This window comes from Spermophilus citellus, assembly GCF_964194105.1.
Source record: "Spermophilus citellus genome assembly, chromosome: 13".
NCBI classification, from domain to species: Eukaryota; Metazoa; Chordata; class Mammalia; order Rodentia; family Sciuridae; genus Spermophilus; species Spermophilus citellus.
In genome coordinates, this window is record NC_138193.1 from 62,180,368 (window position 1) to 62,205,071 (window position 24,704).

Genomic DNA, 24,704 nt, shown 5'->3' on the forward strand with positions numbered 1-24,704 from the left:
TAAGGCTGAATAATATTCTGTTACCAAACTTTGACTCCAGACTGGGACCTTTTTCCCTCTCTCAGAATTGTGAAACCAATATTAAGACCAGGGGCTGATTACGTTATGATATTATGCTCTTATTTCAGTGAAAGAAGCTTTATTCTTGGCCAAGAAAAGAAGCAGAGAGAAAAGTTTAACCTGTTGCAGGGTGAGGGTCCGGAGCTCATGGGTATGGGGTTAAAGAAATGAGGGAGAGGGGGAGGGGAAGGCTAATAAAAGCAATGGGATGTCCATGTCTTTTCCGGGAATGGGTGGACATTTTCTGGGAACTTGGATGCCACCTCTTTTGTCAACTGTCATGGTGCTGGGTGTGTGTGGGGGTGTCATTTAGCATGTAGGTGGGGTTTGAAGCTAAGTGGTTGTCTTCCTGTTGCTCTCACTGGTTTTGGCTAGCCCACCGGAAGAGAGACTTCTGGCCCTCAGGCACCCTGACCTCAAAGACAAATAAGTTTAAGGCCAGGCAGAGTTCAACTAGGCCACCTAGACAGATAAAATTAGGGTAGATGATCATTCCTTAAGTGCATATAGCATGTTGCTCATTCATGCATCCCCCTGATGGACATTTAGGTTATTTCCAACTTATGAGTGTTGTGCAGAATGCTGCTATGAACGTCAGTGTACAAACAGTTGTGCAAGGGCTGCGACACCCACATTCCCAGATGCTCATCTGTTGATTCTAACATGAAGCAGGGTCAGGACCCTCTGATCTGGAAGTTCCTGTTCCCGTCCCTGTTCTCAAAGCCAGGTTTCCTTGAAGAGCAGCTAAAGAAGTTTTGTGGTGGCAGAATCAGGCAATCCTCATACCATCAGGGTTCCTGATTGTCCCCAGCCACTGTCCAGTGCTGTCTTTCTGGAGGCAGACTCTTGTTGATGACTCTTATTCTCTCTAACCAGCTATCTCAGCATCCCTGAGCTCCATCAGAATATTCCTGGCCTCTTTGCAAACTGACCCTCTCTTCTCTGAGACCAACACTGCATTATCAAGGGTGGTAGACAGGCCTTTGTCTTCCAGAGAAGGACTTATTTCACCACCACCTCTTAACCTTTATACTTATGTGAAGGAGATGGGCCGCTCCAGCTACTGCTACAAAACAAAGAAAATCCTCTCCGAGAAGACTTCTGCCTCAACCAAGTCCTGGAAGCTGCCAACAGCCCATAAACTGCTGCTTCCCTAGCTATGAAACATTAGTTTTGTTTAGGCAGCCCCCCAACCCCCATGTTCACAAGCCTGCCTGGTGACGGGATCTGGCCTGGTCTCTGAGCCTGAACCAAGCATAGAGTGGCATGGGGAGAGGATACTTGGGTGCATAAGGGCTGCCTGCTATGTGGGCTGAGGACGGATCCATTCTACCCCACCTTATAGGGGACACAGGCCTGGCATGGTGGTGCACGCCTGTAATCCCAGCAATTTGAGAGGCCGAGATAGGAAGATGTCAAGTTTGAGGTCAGCCTCAGCAATTTAGCAAGTCCCTAAGCAATTTAGGGAGACCCTATCTCAAGATAAAGAAAAAAGGTGGGGAGGCTGAGGATGTAGCGCAGTGGTAAAGTGCCCCTGAGTTAAATTGCCAGTACCTCCCACCCCCCCCCCCGAAAAAACAAAAAACAAAACAGTGCCATGAGTATCACAAATTCAAGGCCAGCCTCAGCAACTTAGTAAGGCCATAAGCAACTTATCGAGATCCTGACTCAAAAGAAAAAAGAAAAAAAAGGCTAGGAGTGTGCTCAGTGGTTAAGTACCCCTGGGTCCCATCCCCAGGACCAAACACAAACCAACCAACAAGGATAACACTGGCAGCTCCTGCTTCTGGACTAATGCTCCCACCTCCCGGCTGTGCCTTCCTGCCTGAGCACACGGGAATACAGCCCCTCTGCCCTGGAGTCAGGTCACCTCTCCCTGTCATCTGTCGGCCCTTCCTGGGGCCAGGGGCTTCTGTAGGACCTTTCCTCAGGGACCTGCCAACCCCCTGCCTCCCTTTGTTTTTCTTCTCCCTTCCACAGACTTTTTAAATTTTATTTTGAAACAGCATCTCTCTAAATTACCCAGGCTGGCCTCCAGCTTGTGATCCTCCCACCTCAGGCTCCAAGTAGCTGGGATTACAGGCATGCGCCACCTCACCAGGCTCCTTCCATGGTTTTAATAATTCCATGTACCTGGAGATAAGGCAGTCTACTCCCTGTTTTTCCAATTCTAATATTTATGGCACCAGCTCCATGCCTTCCACTATTTCAGGCTTAATTTAACTTTCTAAGTTCAAAAGGCCTTATTCTTAACCACTCCTAAACGGTTTTGCTGCTTTTCTACCTTATCAGTCTTCCCCTGGAGCAATAAACACTGTGAGGTGATAAGGGAAGACTTCAGACTGCACAGGGAGACGTCAGGAGACACTGGGAAATAATTACAGGGTTAAAAAAAAAAAGTTAAAAGTTTCTTAAAATACTTTTCTATCACAATCTCATTTAATTATCAATGACTATAATATAGGTGCTATTAGTACATCTATTTGACAGAAGACACTAAGCTCCATTCTTAATGATCTTGTTCTTTTCTTTTTTTTCTTTTGTGGTGCTAGGAATTGAACCCAGGACCTTCTGCAAACGAGGCAAACACTCTACCAATTGAGCTATATCCCCACTCCTCTTAAGGTATTTTTCTAGGATACTTTTTAAAGTATTGTGGGTGGATCTTGTGTGTGTGTATATGTGTGTGTGTGTGTGTGTGTGTGTGTGTGTGTGTGTGTGTGGTGTTAGGGTTCAATTCAGGGTCTCGTACATGCTAGACAATCATTCTACCATTGAACCACACCCCACAACCCCAAGATCATTTTTGAATTGGCAAAAAAGTTAGGATCAGGGCTATTAAAAGATACCCACTGTTACTTAAGGGCCAATACAAAAATCACTGATATGAAATCTTGTCTAATGGAGACAAGGCTTAGACTTTGTTTAAAAAAAAAACCCAAAGACACACTTGAAATTTGCAAGTAAGCCTGTTGTTTGGAAATGGATAAAGCAAAAGGTTTGAGAACTATCTTCTTAATTAAGTTAAACTCCCTCTTGCAATCTCCTCTACTGATTAACATATTAGAAAAATCCTTTTGTTTACCAACAGTGTAAATGTAAAGTTCACTTAATCATTCAATAAGATTGATTGAGGCCATTTTGAGGCCCCTGTTTGAAGAGTAATTTGGGTTTTTAACTCTCCAATTCACACCATTCAGGTTCTTTGAGTTGTTGCCTTCCTTCAACTTGAGAATCCTTTTCTAAATTTTACTGGAGAAGGATTTTTTTTGCCCCCCAGTATTGGGGATTAAACCCAGGGGTGCTCTACCACTGAACTACATCCCCGACCCTTTGTATTTTTTGGTACCAGGGATTGAACCAGGGATGTTTAACCTCTGAGCCATATCCCCAGCCCTTTTTTTTTTTAAATTTTTAAGAGAGGGTCTTGCTAAGTTGCTCAGGGCTTAATTGCTGAGTCTGGTCTTTAACTTGTGATCCTCCTGCCTCTGTCCCCTGAGTCACTGGGATTATAGGCATGTGCCACCATGCCCAGCCTTTTTTATTTTTATTTTTTATTTTGTGACAGGGTCCCACTAAGTTGCCAAGGCTTGCCTGGAACTTGTGGTCCTCTTGCCTCAGCCTCCCAACTGAGACTACAGGTGTGCGTTACTGGGCAGTCTCCAAGAACTGACTGACTTCCCTCTCTCTCTCTCTCTCTCTCTCTCTCTCTCTCTCTCTCACACACACACACACACACACACACACACACACACTGGAAATTGAATGAAGGGGCACTTAACCACTAAGCCACATCCCCAGCCCTTTTTTATATTTGATTTAGAGACAGGATCTCGTTGAGTTGCTTAGGGCCTCAATAAGTTGTTGAGGCTGGCTTTGAACTCATGATCCTCCTGCCTAAGCCTCCTGAACTACTGGGATTACAGGCTTGCACTACTGTGACCAGCCAGGGAAGTTTGTTTATTGGTTGGACAGTTTCCGGACAATGATGGGTTGCTAGCACAGGGGAAAAGGAGAATCTGCACTGGAGAGGAGGTCTAGGAGCTTTTCAAAGGAGAGAAAGTGGGTAAGACAAGAAGAAAGGTGTTTAAAAAGAGAAGAAGGTAAAGGAAGTCCCTGACTCAGAGCAGCTACTGGTTAAAATAAAAAATCTATGCTGGGAAAGGAAAAACAACATTTTTTTTCCTCTTAGATTTAGTGGCTGGAGTGCTGCAAAATAAACTGACACTTTAACAGGAGAAAAAGGTACGTATTCAATATACATACAAGGGGCCTCCAGAAATAAAAGTTCCAGAAAGGTGGTCAGAACTGGAAGCTCCTATATCACTGTAACACAGGGCAATATATTTGTGGAGAAGTGATAAGACGAGGAAAGATGGTGGTGAACTTCTAGGGATGGCTAATTGTGGGAAGATAAATACATGGAGAAACTAATGGAAGGCTGTTTAATTATTTTGTAGTGCTGGGGATTGAACCCAGCGCCTCACACATGCTAGCCAAGTGCTCTACCCCTGAGGTTCACCCCCAGCATGGAAGGGTTATTTAGTGAAATTTGTGCAGGCCTATCTTGGTGCTGCCTTTTTGTCTTCTTAATGTCCATAAAACTCTATGGAGAGAAAGGATTTATGGTAGTTCTCATTTCTCAGAAGTTTCTGCCTTTAGTCAGATAAGGGAAGCTCCAAAGCTTCTTTCTGTGTCTGTTGATTTTCAATAGCTTTCAGCTCAAAATAACCCATATGCTAACGTGGCATATTTTGGAGCAGCATATTCTAATCCTACTCAGCTGCAGTGGGTGCTAAAGGAAGGAAAATGTTTTCTTCAGTCCCTCTTGGGAAACTAGCAACTTTCCATAGAACGCTCCCTGGCTGACCTCAGTGCCCTGGGACAAGCAGGCTTTTCTGTCCAGGGAAGCCCTTAGTTTCATAGGACCAGACAGCACAGCAGAAAGATTTGGAGTGACATAAGAAACTGCAGCAAAAGCGAATCAAATATGAGCATGCAGATGAGTATTTGCAGAGGTGGGTTACTAGAAGGGTGGTAGCCAGGGATGGGTGGCAGGAAAACATGGTTGGGACTTTCATTTCCAAAAGGAACCGTAGTAAAATGTTATTTTTGAAGCTCACAGACCTTTTTTAGTTTTTTCTTGCTATACTGGGGTGAACCCAGGGCATCACACATGCTAGGCAAACACTCCACCACTGAGCTATATCCCCAACCCTTTTTATTTTTATTTTGAGTTAGGGTCTCCTTGTATTGCTGAGGCTGGCCTTGAACTTGTGATCCTTCTGCCTCCGCCTTCCAATAGGTAGTATTGCAGGTGTGCCCACCTGGCAGCTCACAGTTTACTCAGGATTCCAGATAGCACTTATCAGGGAACCTTTGGAGAACTAACCTAGGTATCCAGGGATGGTTCAACTATCATCTTATAGTGGAAGAATCAGCTCCCTCAGAAGAAAGAGACTTGCACCTTATAAGTCTTGCAGGTCTTGGGCTCCATATTTCCCAGGTTGCTCGTCTTTTGTAGAAAAGATAACATCTTCTAGTGGGTAGTGGGAATAATAGACCCTTCCTGGTAAAGCACAGTGTAGCCTGTGCTGCCTGGCTTCCTTATCAAGTTATCTAAGTGGTGTTGATATTGCCACTTAACTTCCTTTACAAACACCAAAATCAATAATGGCCATTTTCCACTGGTTAAGCAGGCTCATAATTAAGCTTTGAGGTGACTGTAAAGGAAGGAGTTGGCCAACCCGGATTCAAAACCTGGTGTCACCTCTTTTTAGGTGTCATATATTAAAAATGGCTGCAGTCTTTTCTATACTTCCTCTCATTGAGAGGTGAAGTCTATTTCTCCTCCTCTTTAATCTGGGCTGGGCATGGGACTCCATTTGACCAGTAATAGAATATAGCAGAAGTGATGCCAGGACTAAAGCCTTAACAGCATCAGCCTGGCTCTTAAATGCTTGTTCCTGGGACACTTCCCTTCAGTACCCAGTTGTCACACAGAGAGGATACATGCAAACACTGTAGGTGGCAATCCCTATTCAGCATTGGTTCAACAGTTGTGCTTGGACATCCAGTAGAGCCCTCAGGTGACTTCAGCTGACACCTCACAGTAGGTGTGTGAGAGACCCAGGTGAGAACCACACAACTGAGCTCCACCAACCTGCAGGATCATAGGCAGTCAGAACACTGTAAGTCACTAGGTATTGGGGTGTGTGTAGCGTAGGACCTCAGGTGACATACTTAACCACTCTGGGGTTTAGTTTTCATCTGTAAGATGGGCAAAATGGCAGATTCAACTTCATAGAGTTAGTGTGATATGTCTATAATAATGGTGGGTGTACCTAGCTCAGGTCCAGCACACGGTAGGCCTTCAGTACCTGCCAGGATCCTTCCTACCTCTTCTCTAGAAGTTCTATTTCCCAGATATGAATGGATCTTGGCTGTGGTTCTGCACTCCCTGGGCAAACAGCCAACTTCCTCAAAGGGAATATCTCCAATCAAATTTGAAAATAGGGCTGGAGTGCTTTTTTTTAATTTATTTTTTTCTTTTTTATGATACTTTCTTTTTGGTTTCTTTTCTAGAACTGAAGTCAAGGACACTCTACCACTGAGTCATATCCCAGCCTTATTTATTTATTTTTGCAGTACTGGGAATGGAATCCAGGGGCATTCTACCAATGAGCTACCATTTTTTATTTTTTGTTGAGATAGGGTCTCACTAAGTTGTCCAGGCTAGCCTTGAACTTGAGATCTTCCTGCCTCAGGCTTCTGTGCTACTGGAATTACAGGTGTGTGCCACTGTAGCCTGGCTATCATTTAATTTTTCTTGCCAGGGCCATCTGTGACCTGCTTAGAAAGAATATCACTGCCTTGTGTAAGGGCAATTGTATTTTTCTTCTTTTTTAAAAATTTTTTTAAAGGAAAATTGTATTTTCTCCCTTTCCCTTCAAATTAAAGGGGTGAAAAAATTAAGTCTTCACCACTTTTTTATTTTCCTTTAAACAGGGAATATGCTCACACACAAAGAAAAGTACAGTCCTGAAATGCAACCTCTTACCTGTGCTTTGCAGCCAGCAGTTTCCCTTCAACACCCCAGTCCTGGAGAGCTTCGTATTGCACAGCAGCCAGGCTTTCATTGAACAGATGAGCAACTGTGGCTTAATCTGTTTGAGGGGAAGGAAAAAAAAAAAGTCCTGAAGCAATTGATAAACAAGAGGCTGAGAGGTCAAAATCAAGGAAGGGTAAAGGAGGCCAGGCTGGGGGACTTGAAATATAAGCCTCTTTCATCCTCTGTCCTGAATTGTGTGTGTGAGTAGTGGTGAGGACTAATCCTGTGGAGAAAGAAATTGAGAACCTCTTGGATGGCCGGATACTGGAGTTATGCTTTTCAATTCAAAATTATTTTATTTGGGGAATGTGTGTGTGTTAGTCTAGCAGAAAAGTGCACCAATCATAAATACAGATGAATGAGCTTTCCCTAATAAGTACAGTGTGTCACCAGCACCCAGATTATACATCCTTCCCCACAAAGAGAATTGATACCCCAATTTATAACTTATTATTATTATTTTTGCAATGCTGGGGATTGAACCCTCCCACCCCCCCCAACACCCCAGGGTGCTCTACCACTGAGCTACACCCCCAGCTCTTTTTATTTTATTTTAAGGTAGGGCCTTGTAGAGTTGCTGAGGCTAACTTTGAAACTGTGATCTTCCTGACTCAGCCTCTTGAATAGCTGAGATTATAAGCATAGTATAAGTATGCCACTAAGCCTGGCTAGTTATTATTTTTAATAGTTTATGCATATTCTTGTGTATTCAATAATATGCATATGCTATAACTTTATTCAAATGTGGTAAAAAATTAACCACTACATAGCACATAACCCGGACTGTTTAACTTCTTGCTTTTTTCACATTTATCTTGGTGATCTTTGCAATAGAGTTTATCTACTAGTATTCCTTTGTCAGAGTATATCACAACTTACTTGTTGAAAGTCAGAGAGGTTGTGCCCAACATTTTTTGAAATTTCTTGGGGTACCTTTGTTGACTTGTATTTAACGTGGCAGCTAGGCACTGCTCTCTGGAGGCCCTTCAAAATGCTAATTTCCGAAATGTATTGGGTGTGGTGCCACCTGGGGTGTTCGCCTATTTTATTCTGTCGTCCTGTTAGGACTCAGTTGTTCCATGTTTGAGTTTGTAACCAGGAAATGGAAATAATGTCCCTGACACCCCCACTTCCTTTTTGGGCAAATAAGTATCCGGTAAATGAATCCAAGGACTTTCATCCACCCGCTTCCTTTAGTCAGCGATGTATTTGGCATTTTCCTGACTAAAATCTGGAGATTTCAAAGGAGGGACCTCAAGAGCTCTTCCCAACAGGACCAGTTGGGGGAAAATTGTTTGCTTTGACTGAACCAAGGCTTCCCTTTCTGCCAGCCTTTTGCTCCTCACCCCCCTCCCTAGCTCCAGTCTCTTGTCTCTCCAGGCTCTGAACTCAGCTTCCAGAATCCCTGAGACTTAGTGTGAGTTCAAGTCTGTTCCTATTTCTTCCTCCCAGTGCTGTTTGCCCTTTAAATTTCATATCCACAGTAATTACAGAACAAAAGGCTTTGTCTCCTAAAGACTTTTGAGTCCCTGGCAGCCAAAACAGTGACGTGGGGGGGGGGCAGTCTCCTCACCTCCCTCCTTCACTAGCAGAATCATGCCCATCCTCCCCCAGCCCTCATGGGCAGGCCCTGCTAGTTCAGGAGCTCTTGGAAAGAGAGGAGAAATCAATGTGTTGCCTATGGCAGAGGGTGTCCCACCAAAGGGTTGCCCTGGCAGAGCTCAGAAGTGTCTTCCATAGTCAGGGTCATATACAGGTATCTGGAACCAGGGGAAGCCCTAACTCAATGTAGGAGGGAAGTAGCCAGGGTATTCTACCATGATGGGGTTACCCCTTGGAATGCAAAATCACATCTTCTCTGGCCTCAAAGAAGATGATAGCCCCCTTGTAAAGTGTAATAAATGTTAGAGGACTTAGCCGGGTGACGTGTGGCACACCTGTATTTGCAGTGACTCGGGAGGCTGAAGCAGGAGGATCTCAAGTTCAAAGCCAGCCTCAGCAACTTAGCAAGGCCCTAAGCAACTTGGGAGACCTTTTCTCCAAATAAAAATACACACATGCACATATACACACAAAGGGCTGGAGATGTGGCTTAGTGGTTAAGAGCCCCTGGGTTCAATCCTATACCAAAAATAAATAAATAAATAAATAAATAAAGTTAATATAGATCCATGGTAAGTGTTCTTGTTAACTATTATACAAGGTGGCCTGGATAGTGGCACCAGGAAGCTCTGATCCTGCTCTGTCCCTTCTTGTCTGGCTTGCTCTGCATGGACAACCCAGTCCCTTCCTTCCTGGCCATATTCATAGTCTCCATAGAACCCCTCCTTGCCCTTGTCTTGTGGGGCCCAGAGGCTCCCCCACTTCCAGGTGAGAAGCTTGTCAGGAAGATCAATTAACAGGAAACATGTCTCACTGAACTTCTAAAATGGCTTGGGCACTTTATTCAAGGTGAGTAAAGCTCACCCTCATGGTTGACCCAGAACAACAGCATTCAATGATGTTCTTTGATAACCCCAGAACTGTAGAGTTTTAGAACATGCTGTCTTTGTGTGTGTGTGTGTGTGTGTGTGTGTGTGTGCTGTTATAACTTAACTTAAATGACTGAGAGAATGGGTAATTCAAAAGAAGAGAAATTTATTTCTTATAGTTCTAGAGCCTGGGAAGTTCAAGGTCAAGGCATTGATTGGTGAGAGCATTCTAGTTGCATCCTCTCAGGTGGAAGAGCTGAAAAGTAAGAGACCAAACTTTCTCTGAAGCCTTTTTATTTAGTTTAGTTTTGTTTTGGTGCTGGGAATGGAACCCAGGACCTTATGCATGCTAGGCAGGGGCTCTACCACTGAGTGCTTCCCAGTTTCATGAAGCCTCTTTTATAAGGATACTCATCCATTCATGAGGATGGACACGAATCCATTACTTCCCCAAAGGTCCCACCTCTTAATAGCACCACATGGGGTTAAGTTTCAACATGCATTTTGGAGGGAACACATTTAAACCATATTAAATGTCTATGTGGAGGTAAAAATCTGACCTCCCTGAGTTCTTCCCAACCTGTTCCCATTCGGGTTTAAATCACAAGGCTTCTGAATTTTCGCCTGAGCTATCATTTGGGTATGGTTTGCCTAATGATGGCTTTAGTTGTAACTAGTAAAAGGAGGAACTTCACTGGGTTGAATGTCTCTCCTCAGCCCCAAATTCAAGGCTATATAGAAAGTCAGAATGTAATCTTATTAGGCAATAAAGTCTTTTTTTTTTTTTTTTTTTTTTGTATCTAGGATTGGACCCAGTGATGCCTCACCACTGAGCCACATCCCCAGACTTTTTAATGTTTTATTTATAGACAGGGTCTCATTGAGTTGCTTAGGGCCTTGATAAATGGCTGAAGCTGGCCTTGAACTTGGGATTCTCCTGCCTCAGCCTCTCAAGCCACTGGGATTACCACACCCGGCCAGGTGATAGGGTATTTAAAATTGGCTAAAATGAAGTCCTACTAGATTAGGGTGGGCCCTAAATCCAATGACTGGTGACATTGTATAAGAAAAAGAAAAGGAAAATGACACAGGGAAGAAAACAGCAGAAACAGAGATGGGAATGATGCTCTGTAAGCCAAGGAACCCTAAGGATTGCCAAAAACCAAGAGACGCTGGAAGAGGCAAGGAAGGATTCTCCCCTAGAGCCTTCAGAGGGAGCGTAGCCCTGCCAAACCTCATTTTTGGAGGATGAGCCTCCAAGATTAGGACAGAATTTTTTTTTTCCCCCAGTACTGGGGATTGAACCCAGGGGTGTTCTACCACTTACATCCCCAGCCCTTTTTATTTGTCATTTTGAAACAAGGTCTCACTAAATTGCTGAGGCTGGCCTAGAACTCCTGCCTCAGCCTCTGATTCCAGATTCCCTTCCAGGGCATTTTCTTAAGGCCCAATAGGGGAGGTCCATTATGGAAACACATTGAAAGCTTTTCTGTGTGTCACATCTGCTACTGTACCATGAACTGAAGCAAGTTTTAAGGCCAAGTCCAACATCAATGGCATGGGAAATACATTTGGCTCATAGTAAGAGAGGGAAAAGAGGGAATATGTGATACCAACTATCACCAATGGGGTAAGACTCCTTTAGCAGGATCATCAAGAGGTTTATACACATATAGCATAATAATAATCAACATTTATTGAATGCTCATTATATCCTAAGTCCTTGCAGGCACTTTTCAGGATGTCTACACAGCATAAGCAAAATCCTTGGTCACACCAGTTTACAGCAACCACCATTTTGTTTGCTCACAGTTCTGTGAGTCAGGAGTCCAGGCAGCTCATTTGGGTGGTTCTGCTGTGTGTGTGTCAGCTGGCACTTTTTTGCTCAGCTGCATTCAAGTGGTTGCTGGGCTGAGCTGCTATGACCATGAGAGCTTTGCTCACATGTCTGGCAGCTTGGTCCCCTCCAAGTGGCTAGCTTGGGCTTCTTCACAGCACAATGACTCACCACATTTGGACTTCTGACATGACAACCAACTCCCAAGAGGATAAAATTGGAAGCTGCTGATCTCTTAAGGCCCAGCTATAGATATTACACAGCACAACTCTGCCTCATTCTATTGGTTGGTATTAGTTTCCTATTGCAGTTGCAAGAAATTACCAGAAATTTAGTGGCTTCAAACAACATGAATATATTATCTTACAGCTTTGAAGGTCAGAAGTCTAAAATGGGTCTCTGTGGACAAAAATCAAGGATTGGGCAAGGCTGCATCCCTCCCAGAGGCTCTACAAGAGAAACTATTTTCTTGCCTTTTCTATTTCCTAGTAATTGCTTGCATTGATTGACTGTGTCCCGCTTCATCCTCAAACCTAGTGATGGCCGGCTGCGTCTTTCTTATTCTGCATCGTTGGACTCTGACTCTCCTGTCTCCCTCTTTCATTTCCGGGGGCCCTTGCAATCACACAGAGTTCACCAAGTCATCTAGGCTACTCTCCCCACTTCAAGGTCAGCAGATTAGCAAATTTCCTGCCAGGGGCAGCCAGGATTCTCCTTTTCCATGTGATGTCCTATGTTCACAGGCTCTAGGGATTAAAACATAGGCATGTGTGGGGGAATATTGTCCTGTCTACCGCCTGGTCAAAACTAGTGACAGGGATAGCCCTGGCTCAACGGGAGGGGAAATAGACTCCATTATTTGACAGGAGAAGGAGCAAAGCCCTGGGGCTGTCTGCGCTCCAGTGCAGCATGCATTAACTCGCCCACCTCTCAGACAACCCCAGGAGGCAGTACCAGCAGTATCTCCATTCTTAAAGGAGAAAACAGTGTGTAGAGGTGTTAAGAATGTGGCCAAGGTCAGTCAGTAGTGAGCACATGAGCGGGTATCAAATCTCAGACAGCCAAGATGCTTGTATCTAACATGCCTCGTGCTCAGGAAATGCTTGTCTTTCAGGCCCTTAAGGAGAGGAAGTCTCCATACCTCTGGTTTTACACACACACACACACACACACACACACACACACCTCACACAGAAATACACATAGGACTTGTGGTAGAGTCCCCCTAATAAATGGGGTAGTGGAATGATACCCATTTAAATTCATAAAAATTCAGTTTTGGTTTTCCAGCCATGTCCTCTCTGGTATTTTCTTGTGATTTCTCTCTAGCTGTGTCCTGAGCCATTCAAGGAAACTGCCACCCAACTGCTATACCCTTGACTTTTGACTCAATCCCACTTCTGGCTGCTGATCCTTATTCTCGGGAGTCGTGTCCAAAGGAAATGAACGAAACAATTTTCAAAAATCAGCATCTTGTCAAAATACGTTTGAATTCAGGTGGACTGTGAAATCAAATAGCTTTTTTGCTTTGTTTTTGTTTTTTCATGTGGCCCGGGGATGGAACCCGGGCCTTGTACATGCTAAGCATGTGCTCTACATCTAAACTATACTCCAAGCTCTCAAATAGATATAGGTAAGTCCTCTGTCCATTCATTTAATATCTGTGTGTGAACTATTCCAAGCACCCAAGTATAGTCATGGGTGTGGCACACTAACCCTAAAAAGAGTCTCTTGGTTTGGGATGAGTTCTGTACTTCCTATGCTGGAAACACTGAGAAAGGTTGGTATTAAGGCAGCCCTGCAGACAGAAGTGGATATGGGGGACTTACAAAGTAATACTTTTGGAAAGATCCACTAGATCAACAAATATATATATCAAGCACTTGTTAAGAGCCAGTTGCCGTTTTGCACACAAAGGACAAAGATAAATAAATTAGATGGGTCCTGCCCACAAGAAGCCCAGAGTAATAAGCTGGGCACAGTGGTGCACCTGTAGGCCCAGCTACTTCAGAGGTTGAGGCAGGAGGAAGGCTTGGGCCCAAGAGTTTGAGACCAATGCGGGCAACAAATCGAGTCCTTATTCCAATAAATAAATAAATGGAGCCAAACCCTCTAAGGAGGAGACTAAATGATAGAGCTTTGGTTTAGGTAACTGTGCCAAAATGTAGTTCAAGATTCTTTTAGGACTCAGCATCCTGGGCATGCCTGGAGTGGCCGCTGTATATATCTCCAAGTTTAAAGGGAAAAAAAGAACTGTCCGTCTTCCCTGTCAGTGGAGTTTGATGGAAAGAGATAGGTGCGTCTCTGGAGTTAATTGTTTTTCTGTGTCAAAGGGTTTGGAGAACGTTGATTAAGAAAGTATTTTCCTGATTGATGAAAAAAAAAAGGCAAAACAAAACTCAGTTATCGTCATCTACTCCTGTTAGAAAGTTATGTAATGTGTTATGTAGCATGCAGTGTGTTATATAATGCATAATCAAAATAAAATGAAAAAGAAAATAAAACCAAACAACAACAACAAATTACAAATTTAAAAAGCCATATTTTATAATAGTTATTATCCACATTTTATATATATGGAAAGTCTAAAGATGTTAACTACTATCTATCTATCTAATTATTTTTGTCAATAAGGTAAGACATTTTCCCCAAAAAAATTCTGCTCAGAAAAGAGGGGGGTACTTTGTCTTTGAGTCTTTGCAACTGCTGTCTTGGTACACCAATACTTTCTAAATTACTTCATATTGAACAACTCTGGTACAGTTTAAGGAAGATGTTAGCCTAAAATCCCCTCCATTAATGCTAATTTGGATGCTTAGGGAGATCATTGACTCAGTACAAAAGGAGGTGAGGAAATATAACACGGGTTTGTAAGTTATTCCTGGGGGTGACTTCACATTTGAAATGGTGAAAATTGCCACAGACAAGCCTTTTATGATTGCTTTAAAAAGCAGTACAATGAGTGGTTATGTTGGCGAGACCACTGACAACCAACTGACTAATGCTCTGCGAATGGGCACTTCGTGGTTTGGGATCAAATTTCCAATGACAGCATCCCTCTCAGCATCCAAGAGGAACCCCAACAATCTAGATAAGTAAGAATGCCTTCAGAATGGCTTTAATGATAATGAGGACCCGGGTGACCAAGAGATGCATAAAGAGTTGGAATAGATTTGTTTTATGAAGTTTGAGACTGAAAAAAAAAGCAGTATTTATAAATGAATCAATTATATTATATAGGCTAGTAAGCATGTATGAATAACTAAGTTAATACAACTTCATCTATGTCACTATACATTTTATGTGTTCTAGTAGACTAAAATATTGTGGGATGATTTGCCCATTGGCCAAATACTTTTCAAAATATCATATGAATTTTTTACATGTATATTAACCTTAACAAATCTCAGTAAATATTCATTTGTGAAAACACACAACTATTAGGAAACAGAATTTCAATTTCACTTGCCAGATTTGCATTAAGCCTACCTCACATTTAGCCTCTTTCCTTATTATTAATCCAAGCTGCTATGGGTTGAATGTGGTTTGAGTCTGTCTCCCAAGGGGTCATGTGCTAGAGGTTTGGTTTCCAGTGTGGTAGTGCTGAGTGGCAGAATCTTCAAAAGGTGGAGTTTAGAGGAATGGGATTAGGTCATGGTGGCTCCACCTTCAAGAATGGATTAATGCTTTTTCTGAGGGGGTTGGGAATGGTAGGAATAAGTTGCATTCCCCCAAGAATGCATTGTTATGAAGAGAGCAAGCTGGCCCCTCCTGACCCTTTTGCTTCCTATTTCACCATGTGGTTTCTCTCTTTTGCCTGTGCTCCCACCATGATGCCTGTAGATGCCATGATTTGGATCTCTAACTAAACCTCTTCTCTTTATTAAGAATACCCAGGCTCAGTTATTTTGTTAGAGCAATGCAAACTAAAACAGGCTAAGAGGACAAAAGTGTCTATCTATAGGTAATTCACACAAAGCTCCTCTCTTTCAGGATATGTTACTTCACACCATCTTCCTGCAAGATGCTCAAATAATTATGCATGAAGGAAAAAGAACAAAAAGATGCTGTGATGTTTAATTTTATATGTTAGCTTGATCGGATCAGGGGTGCCTAGATATTTGACTAAACATTATTTCTGGGTTCATCTGTGAAGTTGTTTCCAAGTGAGATTAACTTCTGACTCAATGGATTCTGTAAAGCAGATTGCCTTCCCTAATATGAATAGGCATCATCCTATCTGTTGAGGGCCTATCTAAGATAGAACAAAAAGTACAAGAAGGGAGAATTGACCACCCTCTTCTGATTTCTGCCTGACCAAACTGGGACATCGATTTTCTCCTGTGCTCAGACTGAGACTCACACCATCAGTTCTGCTACCCTGGTTCTCAAACCTTCAGACTAAGCCTGAATTACACTATAGGCTTTCTTGGGGCTCCAGCTTGTAGATGTCAGATTGTGAGACTTCTTAGCCTACACAATTACATGAGACAATCCCTCATAATAAATTCTTTATATAATACACACAGGGGTACGTATATAAACACACACACATATACATATATCCAACATATAGGTATTATATCCTATATGTGTATCCTATTGGTTTCTTTGGAGAACTCCAATACAGATAGAGCTTGGGCTTGTCTTTTGGGTGTATGTACTCAAAATTGTTATGCCTCTTTCTGAGATTCCCTATTTAAGGCCACATTCTTGCAGATACATCAAGAGCCTAAAAGTTCCATGAAATAAAGTAGGAGACCCCACATGCCTCAGAGCAAGCCATGTAATCTCTCTGGGCTGGGGTTTGCTCATCTGTAAAACAAATGGCTAGGTGGGCATGGTGGCACAAGCTGGTAATTCCAGTGAGGAAGCTGAGGCAGGAGGATTTGGAAGTTCGTGGCAAATCTCAGAAATGGAGTGAAGCCCTAAACAACTCCGTGATACCCTGTTTCAAAATAAAAACTAAAAAGGGCTTGGGATGTGGTTCAGTGGTAAAGTGCCCCTGGATTCAATCCCCAGTATAAAACAAACAAAATAAGCGACTGGATCCAAAAGAGAAAAAAGAAAAGGAGTATAACTTAGAGAGACAGGACCGTATTTAAATCCTAGCTGCTTATTGCGGGGCAAGAAGTTGAGTCCTAATTTCCTCACTCAAAAGCAGGAGAAAATAGTCCTATATTGCGGGGACTATGTTGTGAAGATTAAATATAATGTATACTCTATATTGTGTAATATCTACTGGTACATTCTGAATGCTAAAAAAATGGTAGTAATGGCTGTCTTGATAATTAGCATTATCTATGTGAAAGGACCTTTCTCTTACAACAAAGCTGCCCAAAGCTATCAGCTCAGTTGTACAAACCATATATTGCACAACTCCCTGGTGCTACACACATGGACCATGTCTAGTGGTGCCCTGGGAAAGCTCTAGAAAACCTTTGGTTATTACTTTTATTAAGAATAATAGAGTTAAGAAAGGAATTTTCTTGCTTAGAAAGTCCTTTGTCAGGCTCTAAACTGACAAAAGGACTTTTCTTGCTTAGAAAGAACTTTGTCAGGCCTCTAAACTGACAAAATAAGTGACAAGAATACCTCCTGTTTTTTGTGTGTGGTGCTGGGGATTGAACCCATGGCCTTGTGCATGCCCTACAACTGAGCTACATCACCAACCCAGAATACCTTCTTTTAAAAGAAAGATTCTGGGGCTGAGGGTGTAGCTCTGTGGTAGGGTGCTTCCCTAATATGTGTGAGGCCATAGGTTCCAATCCCAGTACCACAAACACAAGTGCATATGCACACACACATGCACATACACCTACACTAAGAAGCTCAGTAAAGAAAGGTACTGGTCCTTCTGGGCAGGACTTGCTAAAGAAAAAATAAACAAAAAACAGAAACAATGCCTGTAGTTTCAGGAACTTGGGAGGTTGAGGCAGGAGGAACACTTGAGCTCAGGAGTTCAAGGCCAGCCTAAGCAACATCATGAGACCCTGTCTCAAAAAAAAAAAAAAAAAAAAAAAAAGGAAAAAAGAAAGAAAGAAAAATAAAAGGAAAACAAAACAAAATAGGAAGAGTTCTGCTTTTCGGAACCCAACCCACTTAACTTCAAGTAATTCAATCTCAATGTGAGTAGTAAAGACACTAGGGAGAAAGTTTTCCTGGAGTCCTGTGCATTTTCTGATCCCCAGGCTATGAGAGAGGATCCAAGAAATGGACCCAGAGTGCTTGGCATGGGTTTCCTTCAGGTGGGAAGTCTGGGGAAGTTCAGAGGAGAGGAGTTAGCCACTCCTGCTCCTGACAGCTAGTGGGGGGCGTGACACAGAGGAAGGCACCCTTGACCCATGCAGGGCTCTCAGGGCATCTGAGAGCATGTAGGGAACTCTATTCACAAAAGCAAGAGCCAGAATGAGCACTGAGTGGTGGGTTTCAGGGGCCTGCATGCTAAGGAACAATGCTAAGGAACAATGCATGCATGCCCAGTGCCCACCACCTGCCACCAGGTCTTAAAAGAATGTAACAAAGCATGAAGTGTCATCTGTGCTACTTTACAATGGTTCTTTGTAATAGCGTCATTCAAGTAGGCCATTTCTGCCCTTTGCCTATCTTTGCTCCCATACCACTTCCTGGAGAAACCAGGGTCTGGAGGAACAGCAGAACAGGACAGGCTGGGGATGTAAATCAGTAGGGGAATGTGTGAAGCCCTGGGTTGATCCCCAGCACTGCAAACAAACAAAGAGCTGAGGTGATTCTGCAACCAGAGCTACTCAGGAGGCTAAAGTGGGAGAATCAGAAGTTAGAGTCCAGCCTCAACAACTTAGCAAGACCCTGCCTCAAAAAAAAAAAAAAAAAAAAAAAAAAAAAAAAAAAAAAAAAAGAAAGAAAAAGAAAAAAAGAAATGAGACATATAGGATTTTTGAGTCTGGCAAAGGAAGGGAGAATAAGTTTTAAACTGGATGAGAGAGGGACGTTTTGGCTGAGGTGGAGCCAGTGGGAAACTCTTGATTAAATTCCCGAGAGAGGCTGGAAAAGTTGTGGGATCTGCCCTTCTGATCAACACGCAGAGGTTAGACCCAACAGAGCAGTCATAGGAAAAAATGAAGTCATGTCCAAATTTTGGTCCATGGTCCCAGCTCCCTGAATCCAGGGAATGGCCTTTGTAACTGGGTCTTCTAGATTCTGCTTCTCTGGGTTCTTTCCTTATGAGCTAGGAAAGGACAACTTGCCCATGGTCATATGCTCTGCTCTAAGCATCTGCCTCTTGCATTGGCCTGGGCTTCCTGTGTCTCCAGCTAATGTGAATGTCCCTGAAGTCAGGGACTGTGTTTCTTCTCCTCTTGGACTCTTAGCACAAAACCTATTAAAAGTTCATTGGCTGGGGGAGTGGCTCAGTGGTAGAGCATGAGCTCAACATGAACGAGGACTTGGGATCAAACCCCCAGTACCAAATAAAATAAAATAAAATAAAAATTTATTTCTGAAGAGGATGTGCCACTCCAGGCATCATAGGGTGTAGAGGATGGATGGGGGAGGTGTGCATAAGCTTCTACAATAGAGGAGGTTCGTGCGGGTCCTCTCCCATCCCATCTGAGGCAGCCATGGATTCTGCCGTCAGATCTCAGGAATGAAGGCAACTGTGCACTTCCACCACAATCTCCAAAACCACTCTTCTCTGATCTTGAAAATTTCAATTTGAAATTTAACAGGATGACAGTGAAAGCCATGATTTTCTGGCTTTTTTAGTCAAGGGGAGGATCTGGTTTACTCCTCTTGTACTCTCCCTGAGCATAACTGTTGTTCCTGGTGATGGCCTGAGACCTGAGGCCCTGAAAATCCAGAAGTCTTGATGATCTCAGAAAGTCCCACGACAGCCAGTGTACACTACTGCACATAAAGTCTTTACATGGCTGCTCTCTATCAACCCCCAAAATTGATTAGCCTGAACATCCCATCCCCCCATCATGTCAGACAATAAATATCTCTCATATTTGGTAGTCAGGCTCAACTATGAGGGATGGAGACACGTAGAGAGAAGGATTCCTCCCTCCATTGCTCAAGTAAGCTTTTATGTCAAGTAAATCTCTCCAAAGCAGACTTCAGATGAGTAATGCTCACCCTGAAACAAAGTGACAAACCTACCTGAAAACAGATGCCTTTCTCTATCGGCACTCACAGATGGATGTGTCAGGAACTCAAGAAGATGCTGCCCCCCCTCCGCTGCACCCCAAACACCAGCTCCCCTACAGTTTCTTGGCAGTTCACAACCAGAGTACACTGGGGAGATTGAATTATTTTACTTCAAATATGTAGAAACACATGCTTCTCAGAAAACTATGCTCAAGTCAATCTTGGTGTCAGCATGTCTAATCGTTAGGGGGTTGTCCCAACCATGTGGTGAATATTGGTTTATCCTTGTGGACACTGAGAGATGCTAAATCCAGAGCCAATGTCCACCCAGAAGTTTCAAGTTGACTTGAGTAATGTTCTTATGCCCTACAAGAAAATGAATGTGCATGGTGAGTTGATGTGTAGCAAATCCTTCAATGTTAAGTTGCAGGGTGGGGGATGGGAGGGAGAAGATTTCAGAAAAAAAAAAAAAAAAAGCCAACAATTCCAGGGAGGGCATTTTGGAGAATTAGGAAATCCAGATCTTTTCTTTTATAAGCTCCAAATCTTTCTGGCATTCCATCTGGCTTTCATTTATTACCCCTTGTCTTCTAACAGAGAATAAAGATGGTTTTAAAACTTAATGTGACCCCTTTTAAAAAAAGAACAAACCAGAGGTCTTCTCTTCCCCTCTTCAGCCTGGTAGCAGAATTTTCTTTTGAGCTATTAAAAATGGCGTGGGCCACCTTTTCTCTAAAAACACATGAAGCTGATGCATAACTCTTTTTTCCAAATAATTAATCTTTCCAGTGGAATCTTTCAAAGCCCCACATTTCCTGTTATTTTATACAGCTGCAATTTGTAACTGGAGATCCTGCCCAGTGTTCCACAGGCAAAATGCCAAATCCACTACATTTCACCTACAGAGGTGCCCCGCACAAATAATCCTTAACCACAAGTTAAACAGTTAGGTCCTGTTCTAGCCCAAAGAAAAGCCCAAAGAACAAAAGACTTTTTAACATGCTTCTGTGTTCAAATTTTAGTTGATGCTCACAATATTGTGTTTTCCAGCGTCAACCTTTGGAAGTATCACCAGGATGCCACAATAAAAGTGTTTTCAAAAATGGGTTGGGGTTCTTGTGTTAAGCTAATATTTATGAGTCATAAAAATGACAGCCTCTTAGTTATCTGGAAGCCAAATGCCCTGGTGGTTGTTTCAGACCCGTCTCATTTGCTTCCTTGTCTTTGAACTGGAAGAGCAGGGGTAAGACTGGCTGGAGGGTTAGCTGGGGGAGCAAGACTTGGGGGGTTGGCTTGTGACCCACTTCCTTCTACCTCCTGCTTTCCCTCCTGCATTTCTGGTCTTCCCTTCACCCAGTTACCTCTCCTTCAAGGTGCCCATGGACTAGAGTTCTCCCAAGATCACCAAGTTGAGAGTTTCTTCTATTTCAAACCCTCTCCACTCTTCTTCCCTGACCTCACATTTTTGTGTATGACCTGCCTCCTACTTTTCAAAAATTGATGCCATTGAATCAGACCCCTCAACTTCCTGCTCCAGCCCCACCTTCCTGGCTCCATCCCCACTTCCTTTCCTCCCAGCCCCTGGCGGATGCTTCCTGCCCTGAGGTCAGGCCCTGTACCTGTGTTCTGGATTCCAGCCCCTCCTGCTCCTTCCGGAGCCTCCTGCTATACAAAGGCTCTCCTTCCCTGTATATGCAATACTTCCCTGGCTCTGGAACCCTTCCTGGTCCATTTAAACTTGCTTAAGTCTCTCTTAAGACAGGACAAAAGCACCTCTCTCAACCCCCAGTCCCTTCCCGTTGTTACTCTTTCTTATTCTCTTACCAGGGAAACTTCTTGAATGGCTGTCAATATTCCTACCTTTCCATCAGCTCTTTTCACACCTCAGACTCATCACTTGAGATGGAATCTTCCCCTCTCCTGGTCTTTCTGGGATCATTTTCTCCTGGATCCTTCTTTCCTGGAGTTTGAGGAAACAAAGCTCTTCTAGTTTCTCCCCTAACTGTGCAGCCTGTTCCTTCTTTATTTCCTTTGTAGGCCCATCTGCCCCTGCAGAGCCATGAAATGTTTGAGATTTAAACTTCTATTTCTCACTCTATCTTCAATTCCCACTACCCATATCCACTGCTTCAATAATCCAACTCTTATACTCAGTTGTCTACTTGAAATCTCTAGTTGGGTTTCTCATGGGCACCAGTCTAAAACCCAACTTTCCCCCTAACCCTCATTCTCTACCTCAGATTCCTGTCTGAGCAAATCATACCACTGTCCACTGAATTGCTAGGTCAGAAACTTAGGCATCATTGATACCTTTCCCTATTTCTCAAACTCTATCTATTCCTCCATCCTGGAAATTTTACCTCCTGAAATTTCTCATATGCATTCACTCTCTCCATCTCCACACCTACCTACCGCTCCCCACCAACCCTGGACTCTGCATTCTTCTGGACTATTCTAACAGTGTCTCAAATGGTCTTTCTACATCTGTTCTCAATCCTATAGAAGTTGTTCTCCACCATGTTACCAGGTCAGGTAAACTGTCTTATGTGGAATCCTTTAATGGTATACTAGGCCTGAACCCTGTGTGCCTCTTCAGATTCCCTGGACTGTGCCCCTCTTCCTGTCTTGGCTGGTGTTCCACCTGCATGTCAACTTCCATAGACATGACCGCGGAGGAGACTGGCTGACACATCGTGGAAGCACATGGGAAGCAGCTTCTGCAGAGTGAAACACGAACAAGTAACACAGGGTGAAGAAGACCAATCGGATGGATCTACTTCTTCCTCTCTTCCTTCTTAGAATTGCTCTGAGATGTGGTTTTGCTTGTAAACTTTCTGGAGAAGTCTCGTGGGCTGAACAAACATACGTGGTAACCAACCAGCTGCGTTCTTTGCAGCCGCACCTCGTTGTCATGCAGTCACCAGAACGATGACACTCACGCATTGCTTCACATCTTTCTTTGCCTCCTCTCCCTCTGTCCCCACCCTCACTGTCCCAGGCTTTCACTTCCCAAGAAAGCCTCACCACCTTGGTCTTAATTCAGATTACTTCCTAGAGATACCAGGTAAGACAAAATGCATAGGAGAATCTCTCTCCAAGGCTCTGCAGAAATTGATTTCCATCTACTTTGTCAGTCTCTCTCATCTTTTGACACCTTCCTGTCTATTTTCAACTACAACAGAGAGTTCTTTGTTCATGCCAAGTTCTCACATGCTAGGAAGTTTATTTGGAAAATCTTTCCCCTCTACCACCTTGGCTTTCTCCTGGGATGTCAATTTCCAGGTTATAGCCTTTAGAAATCTTTCTGGCCTTCCCCCTGCTCTCTCTTCTCCCAGTCACCTATGTTACCTTTGCTAGGGACCCTCAAGGATCTAACTCATGATAGGAATAGTGGCGCTTCCCACACTGACTATAAACTTCAGAGAGCAGAGACGACAGCCTGTGTGTTCACTGTCCCTGGCATCCTCCGCACCTAGCATGGACCCTAACACTCAATAAACATACACAGAGAAGATGAACCCAGGGGATCCAAAGCTACTGTGTTATAGATGGAGAAGCTAAGATCAAAGGGGTGAAGAGATTCATTCAAGATCAGATAGCTAACTAGTGAATGGTAGAGCCTGGTGACTTCTATCTTTATTTTAAATTAATCATCATCCTTCTCAATTCTGAAAAAAGACAGATAACAGACAGATCAATGAAACAGAATAGAGGCTCCAGAAATAGACCTAAATACCTGCTTCAACACATGAAAAGTGCTCAGCCTCATTCATAATAAAAGAAATGCAAATTAAAAACATGAAGTGGTATTTTTTTTAATCTTTCCAATTGGAAAAAATTCAAAAAATTAGGTAATTTCTTCCGTTGAGGAGGGCACTTAACAGAGAAGTGCCAAATTTATGAGTGTGAATGCATGAGGGTTTGTGGTGTGTGTCTATTATCTTGTTGATGGAGAAACTTTGGTAATGGCTATTTGATTGCAATAGATCACAGAAGCACATGCTCTCTGCATTCAACCCAGCAGTCCAACTTTTAGGTGTTTACCCAGTTACACATTGATCCAGGTGGTAAAAAGTGCATATACTTAGTTATCATTTCTTTCTTTTTGGGGGGGGTACTAGGGATGGAACCCAGGGGGAACTTAATCACAGAGCCACATGCCCAGCCCTTTTTAATATTTTATTTAGAGACAGAGTCTTGCTGATCAGGCCTTGCTCAGTTGCAGTCAGTTATTATTTCTAATAGTATTATTTGTAATAGTAAAATATTTAATAATGTGCCACATTTAGAGACTGGTTAAGCAAATTATGACATTTTCATACAGTATAATATTGTGTTGCTTTTTTTTTAAAAAGAACAAGGCAATTCTATCCTCTCAAATTTTATAGTCCTATGTATGTACATATGGAATTTCTATTTATATTTCTATATATGTGTATATGGAATTTCCATGCTCCTATATGTGGAATATTCCATATTCCTATATATTCCTATATATTGTATATTATATTGATACGGAACCCTCTTCAAGATATATTGTTAAGAAAAAATAAACTAAGAAACAAGCCAAGCACAATGGTGTATCCCAATAATTCTAGTGACTTAGGAGACTGAGGCAGAAGGATTATAAGTTTGAGGACAGCTGGGGCAACCTTGTCTCAAAATAAAATGTTTAAAAATGAGTTGGGGATGTAGCTCAGTTGTAGAGTGCTGTTCAAGATGCATTAGGCCCTGGCTTCCATTCCCATAAGGAAAACAAAACAAAACAAACAAAGCAAAAAATACAAGTTGTACAATAGTGTTGTAATATGCCACCAGTTGGGTTAAAAACGAACACGAACTACAAATAAAACCAGTTGGACTGTAAACTAAACCCAATGAAGGCAATGCCCTCAGAGAATTGGTCTCTCTTATGTTGCACAGCAAATATTTTAATTAATGTTAATTAAAAGTCATTCCAATTAATACTTGTTGATTAATTTTGATAAGAAGAAATATCCTTGGGCCGGGGTTGTGGCTCAGAGGTAGAACGCTCGCCTAGCATGCATGAGGCACTGGGTTCGATCCTCAGCACCACATAAAAATAAAATAAAGATAT